General features: G+C 40.2%; 1 protein-coding gene across 1 annotated transcript in view; it reads left to right on the top strand.

The window, feature by feature from the left end:
* Window positions 1–4799: 4799 nt before the first annotated feature.
* Serpina7 (serpin family A member 7) overlaps window positions 4800–6000 on the top strand; it is a 58915-nt gene continuing 57714 nt past the window's right edge. The window contains exon 1 of the mRNA XM_039100095.2: window positions 4800–4940. The gene's annotated coding sequence lies outside the window, so the exon portion shown is untranslated. The remainder of the gene's footprint in view (window positions 4941–6000) is intronic.

Genomic DNA, 6000 nt, shown 5'->3' with positions numbered 1-6000 from the left:
TTTAATTCATTTCCTCCTTCAGGAACTCTGTCATCTTCATAGAGTTGGTTTTATGGCCTTTTCCTTGTGCTGCAGCTATGGTGGGATATTCAGGGCCTGCTGTGGTAGGATGGATAGATTCTGGCTGTTACTGAGTGTGTTTTTAAGCTGGCATCTAAGCATCTGGGTTTGGAGTGATTTCTGGGTTTGTTTTTGTTGGGTGTGTGATTTGTTACTTGGTTTCTGTTTCCTCTCTGGGTTCTCAGTATATGTGTGTGTGATGTTTGTGTGTAGCCTGTCTCACTGGCTCGCTGGGGTGGTGTGTTTAAGGGAAATGCTTGCTGGTTTGGGGGGTTGGGGGAAGGGAGGCCAGAGAAAAATAGTTTGTTGGAGCACTAAGGGCAATTCTGAAGTTAACTTTTAAGGGAACAGAGAGTTTGAAAAAGGTTCACAGGCACGCTACCTGGTCTTTAGGTAGTTGAGCAGGGTCATCTGTCTGAGTTGGGGACTGGGACACAGTGATGGGGGGAAGGGAAGCTGTGGGGGAGGGTTATGGTCTTTGTCATCCACAGGAGGCCTGGAAACAGGAGATGGGAGGCTGTAGTTGGAGTTTTATTGCAGCACTAGGGGCGACGCTGAGCACTGGGTCTGAGCAACAGAGAAGTTTTTATGTACTTTTGACCTGTTCACAATTATTATAGTTTTTAAGATAAGCTTTTCTTTTTTAGTTACATTTTTGAAGCAAAGCTAGATTTATTATAACAGAAATAAAGGTACTGTAAGAGAGAAAGTAAGTATGCACAATGGGAGACAGGACTTTCCAATATGGAGTTGACTCCAGATATTTATTTTTTTTTGAAAATCTAGTATAGCTCTTATCATTTTGTTACATTTCCTATTTGTATGACTCATCTATATTCTGTTATTCTCATTTATGTGTATCTTTAGTTCTAAACACTGTTATAGGTAATGTATGGTTAGAATGTGTGTTTTCATTCAGTCTGAGTCACTGCCTTGAAATTGAAATACTACATTGACATTTAATGTTCTTATTGATATTGTTGGATTTCTATATATCATTTGCCATTGTGGTCTGTATGATATGTGTTAACACTTTTCTTTAGTTTTTGTTTTAGTAACTTCTGATATCATGTGAATATTTTATAATGACATTTGGTTTTCTTAAGAATTTTTATGTTAGGAGCTTGGCTGTCATGGGGAGGGTATTGGACTGCTACCTATCAGAATAGCTGATGAGGACAATAAACTAAAATTAAAGTAACTTGTATGGTCTTCGTTTATTGTAGAAGGATACATTCTATCAAGAACCAACTCCTTTCCCTCAATCCTGGTTTGCTCTGTAAAGCGACATGAGTCAAACTGCAAATGGATCAGTCTCTTCATAAGAAAATTTTCAGTTCTGAGGGCATCCTGAACAAGATCCCTGCGTATCTATGGACCTTGGAACCAAGCAAATGGGGAGAGAGATATGCTAGCAGTAGAAAAAAATATTAATGAAGGAGCCAGGATTGGGAAATAACAGAGACTCTTCAATCTTCTTTTTTTTTTTTTTTTTGTGGTTCTTTTTTTTCCGGAGCTGGGGACCGAACCCAGGGCCTTGCGCTTCCTAGGTAAGCGCTCTACCACTGAGCTAAATCCCCAACCCCTCCAATCTTCTTAAGGATGTTTTGGTAAAAGTAGCAGAGGCAGCTCTCTGTTGAAGGCCTCCAATAAAGAAGCTTCCAAGTGAAGCTACATAAAAGCAGAACCAGCCACGTAGTTATGAGTCTGACCACATCTCCTTTCATAGACTGCAGCGCATTGACATAATAAGTTTGTATTAAGAGAACAGCTTTGTTCACTGGGGATGGACAGGTAAAGTTTTTTTACCTAGGAAAAAAGTGTCAGCTACTTTTAAGGTCCAATGAACACTCATAGATAGACACAATGGTTCAATGTGAAGCTTGCCGTTTGTTCTATGGGCTTATTTTGTCTATCCATGATAAGCTTTAATGAGACTGTGGTTGGCATATTTTCAGAGAGAATGTATATTTTTCATACTCTTCTATCATTTTAGTAACAAAAGATATTCAGAGTGCTTACTTGCTTCTGGGTTCTTTTCTTTTTCTTTCTTACTAAATGTGTTTTATATAACATTAATTCATATAATGTGTTTGGATTCAATCAAACTCAACTCCCATCCCTGCTCCACCACTCTACTTACCCTCTCACAGCGTCATTTACTCTTTTGGTTTTTTTAGCTGTTTATTCTTATTTCATGAGTGTTAGTGTTTGCCTGCACACATATGTGTACATCACTGGTTACAGAGAGTTGTGAATTACCATGTAGGTGTTGGGAAGCAAACTTCAGTCCTCTGTGGAGCAGGAAATGATGACCTATCAACCCAGCTCTGTGTGCATGCTCTCTTCTTTAAATTATTTTTAATTTCATACCAAGTGAGTCCATTTAATGCTTCCTTCGTGTGCACAAGTGTGGGGCTATCTACTGGAGCATGAATTACCTCTCAGGGCGTGTATCCCTGGAAAAGACTAACTCTTCCTCTCCCATTCACCAATAGTTCTTCAGATAAAACTAGGAATTCATGAGCCTCTCCCTATCCATGCTTTCATTTAGGCTGGTATGATCTTATGTATGTCTTCTGCATGCAGTCTTACTCATCATGATCTCACGTGTGTAACTGCATTATCATATCTGCTAAACACTCTTTCAATGCAGACAATCACTTTCTCTGAGTCTTACAGCCCTTCTGCTGCTTCTGTTGGTTATGATTCCTTAGCCTTGGAAGGGGGTGTGATATAGATGTCCTTTTTAGAGCTGAGCACCACACACACTCTTACTCTCTGCAAATCGACTGGTCGTTGGTCTCTGCATTAACTGTTATCTGTGTCAGAAACAAGATTCTCTGATTAGGGTTGAGAAAAGCTAAGTGCCAATTGTAAGTTACCTCTTTTCCCAATGTTTGCCAATGGGGTCTCACCCCCACCCCCACTATAGGTTGACCCACCCCCATTAACAGGTGGACCCAGCCCCATTACAGGTTATTGCCATGACTCTTGATTACCCTCCATAACTTTGTGGTAAGATGCTGAAGACCTCTTCTCCCAGCTTGATGCCTGAATTTGTATTAGATATACTTTTATGGAGTCAGAAAGGGTTACGGTCACACATCTATTTGTTCTGAGGCAGAAGACATTCCAGTCTCTGTATTTAGTTGTCAACCCTATTCTGTTGATCAACTGTGTTTCACTGTCAAACATAAATGTTCTGGTGAGCATCTGCACTGGTAACAATGCATCTTATTAGGGAAAGAAATTATTTTTATCTTCATTAATTGTTCCACCAAGAAGGTTTGTCTTCTTTGCCAGCTGAGGCATGCCAGTGAGTGGCCTGGTCAAATGGTCTATACATTAACAAGTAGTGAGTTATACAAGTTTATAATTTTCCAGGTCTCATTTAAAGTGTCCCTAACTCTACCAATTCTCATTAGGAATAAGGAGTGGATCTTCAGAGCCTACATATAAAATATTTTTCAATGGCAAGGTTCAGGAAAATAGAGATTTGCAAAGACCTCAAATAACTCACTTATAATTGGGGTTGTGTGGGGACCTTTAAGATGGGGCCTTTAAATTCTAAAAAAGAAGCTACATCCTATTTTCCCTTGTCTTAGTGCAGGGGCTTTAGGAATCACAATCACCTATGCAACAACACATAGAAGGTTTAGAAGGTTTCGTTGGGCCATTTAATCTAACCCTAGGCTTACAGATGGGGCACAAAGATCCAGATCTGCATCAGTCACAGGTGCTGCCCATCTGTGTAACTAAGTCGAGCCAACTGGCTGCCTTTCCAGAGACACAGTAGAAGCCTAGAGACAGAGGCAAGCAGCTCTTTGGTGGCTGGAACAGTTGAGCCCATGCAGAGGGAACAGTTGAAGTGGAGCCTGGATTTCCCTGGAGGGGAATGCACCATCCAGATGGCTACAGCTGCTCTTCCACTAAGCTTGCATTCTGTTGTCATGACTAAGGTTGCTGTTAGGGCAACATCCACACTCTCCTTAACTTTAGCAGGATTAGGTTGTGAGGGATTAGAATGGATCAAGTAAAGTTTCCAACCTCTCTTCAGGCCTCTTGAATACTACAGGACTTTCCCCTCAGAAGTCTCATGAATTTGCTTATTCCAATGTGTTTATTTACACAAAATTAGTTACTTAGTCTGGGAGGGAAACTGCACTCTCCCTCATTTCTAGTCCTACCATCTTTGTCCTATACAGGGTTGTGAGACTGCATCATTGACATTTTTTTTAAACATTTTTGAACATCTTCATTGGATTTCGTCTCTAACTGGCCAGTAGAACTATGTGGATAACTTCTCTAACTGGCCAGTAGATATCGGCTAAAGATTAAAGAGAAAGACCTAAGTGTCCTTTGGAACTGAAATATTTATACAAACATCTGGTATCATATTTGAATGTCCTATAATATCCTCTAATAGTTTCTAAGGTCATATACATATAGTAAAGTGGCCCATGGAAACCTCACACTCATGGAAACCCAATCCATTAACACCCTTTTGGGATACTCTGCAGACTGTATCCCTTCCTGAGAATTTAAGTATTTTCTGAATGACAGTGGGGTTACTTGACTACCCAGACCCCAGCATCCATTTTTTCAAGAGTTAAAGTGAGCAGCAGAGAGAGCTGAGCTCCAGAGGTGTCAGAATACCTGTTTGAAGCAATGAGCCAAAATAAAGAGAATGGTCCAGGTTTTAATTGCTTACTGCAATGAGCAAATCACGAATCCAAAGAAAGTTCTGGCTCCTCTGTGTTCTTTTTTTTCCCCCCACAGAACAGCACCAATTGAGTGTTGGATGGATGAACAAAGACATGGAGTTTGCTTCACTAACGCCAAAAGAAATCATCAGAACAGAATGCTGGAGTGCAAAGGTGAGTGCTAACTTAGAAATGTGAAAAAACATTCCTTTTCAATCTCTCACAAAAGGTTTCAGCAAAGGTCCTTGACAACATTTTTTTAAAGAACTGCCAAATATACCTGAGAAAGGTTACTAAATCCAGACAAGGAGGCTGCAGAGGGAGCTATGTGGGAGAGCATAGCTGGCCAGGGCTTTGGCTGGCTGACAGCAACTCCTTTTTGGAAGGACAATGCATCAGTTGTGCAAGGCTGCTACGGGGAGGGACATTTTTTCCCATGAGGTCTACTAAGTAAAACCCTTTTCTAACAATCTGTACTAAGTCAAGAAAAACTAAGTTTTGAACCAGGAATCACACCCACATTCTACTTTGTCCTTTCTTTCTCCCCGACCCCTGTCTCTCTCTGTCCCTTCCTCCATCCTTCTCTCCCTCCCCTCTCTCTTTCTTTCTTTCTTTTTTTTTTGTCTTGGGCCTTGCGCTTCCTAGGCAAGCGCTCTACCACTGAGCTAAATCCCCAACCCCCCTCTCTTTCTTTTCCTTTCTTTTCCTTTTTCTTTTCTTTTTAATTTACTGCAAACATCTCCCCTGCTTCTTTCTTAGGTTAGAATACAAACTAAAGTGTTTATGACTTACATATTTGGTATTTTTCCTCCTCTTCCCCTACTGCCCTTCACTACCCTCCCTACCTTCTAAGTAATCCCCCTACTAATTAATGTATATTGCATTAGTCTCTCTTTTCCACACCCCCTTCTATTTATGATAATTTCCTTTCCATCCATAGCTTTCTTTACACATCATGTTATTCTCACCCATGTGCGTAAATATAATATATAAATCAAGGTCTTGCATATGAGAGAAAACTTTCACTTTTTTTTAAACTAACAAGTTATGATATATTTTGATGAAGTCTTTTTGAGATTGGGTCCCATGTATTCTTGACTTTCCTTAAGCTTACTACGTAACCAAAAATGACTTTTAACTTTGGATCTTTTGACTTGCTTCCTGAGTGCTAGAATTATAAATTTGCATCACCAGGCAAGTTCTATGTGTTACTGAAGATCCAGTCCAGGATTTT

The sequence above is a fragment of the Rattus norvegicus genome, chromosome X (assembly GCF_036323735.1).
Source record: "Rattus norvegicus strain BN/NHsdMcwi chromosome X, GRCr8, whole genome shotgun sequence".
Classification (NCBI taxonomy): domain Eukaryota; kingdom Metazoa; phylum Chordata; class Mammalia; order Rodentia; family Muridae; genus Rattus; species Rattus norvegicus.
Note: the sequence above shows the minus strand (reverse complement) of the source record. Positions and strands in the feature narration are given on the sequence as shown.